Source organism: Chaetura pelagica, unplaced genomic scaffold (genome assembly GCF_000747805.2).
Source record: "Chaetura pelagica isolate M959 unplaced genomic scaffold, ChaPel_1.0 scaffold585, whole genome shotgun sequence".
Lineage (NCBI taxonomy): Eukaryota > Metazoa > Chordata > Aves > Apodiformes > Apodidae > Chaetura > Chaetura pelagica.
The window spans coordinates 343,509-344,134 of record NW_009953404.1 but is presented as its reverse complement, the minus strand read 5'-3'; positions in this window follow the sequence as shown (position 1 = coordinate 344,134).

Sequence of the window (626 nt, the reverse complement as noted above, 5' to 3'; positions counted from 1 at the left end):
GGGAAATATAGAAACTAGGACCCAAAGTCAGCTGCAAAAACAATAAAAACAATCAAACCTCAGTATTTTGCGAGAGCTGAGCCAAGCAACACCTGGGCTGGGATTCCATCTTCTCATGCTCCCAGAACCAGAAGGTTCCAGGACACCAGAACTCTTCACCACTAACACACCAAGTAGATTAAGCCAACCAAGGGTTTTGCTCAGACATGTTTCAACAGGCATTCAAGGCCATCTGCCAGTACTTTAATTCCTTTATTGAAAGCTTTTATCGTCATAAGCCTAACCAGCCAGCCAATTAGCAGTTTCCAAGTGTTACAAGAAACTCAACAAGAAATTATATTAATGCATATAAAATTCTTGCTCAGAGATTTAAAAATACCATTTCTCAGCTGTGGGAAACTTCCCGTTTGAGAGGATAAACATTTGGTTGTTGGGTCTCTCTTCTGCAAGATTGCTTGTTAAGTCCCAATGTACTCGTGGGATGTTGCCCTTCCTGTGTTTTTCACAGAGCAATTGCAATCCTGCACCACCAAGGATTCACTTTCATATTCAAAGTATTTTGTTGTAAATTTTCTGGTGTATGTCTAAACTCAAAACCATCCAGCATGGCAAGACATTTTAATGCT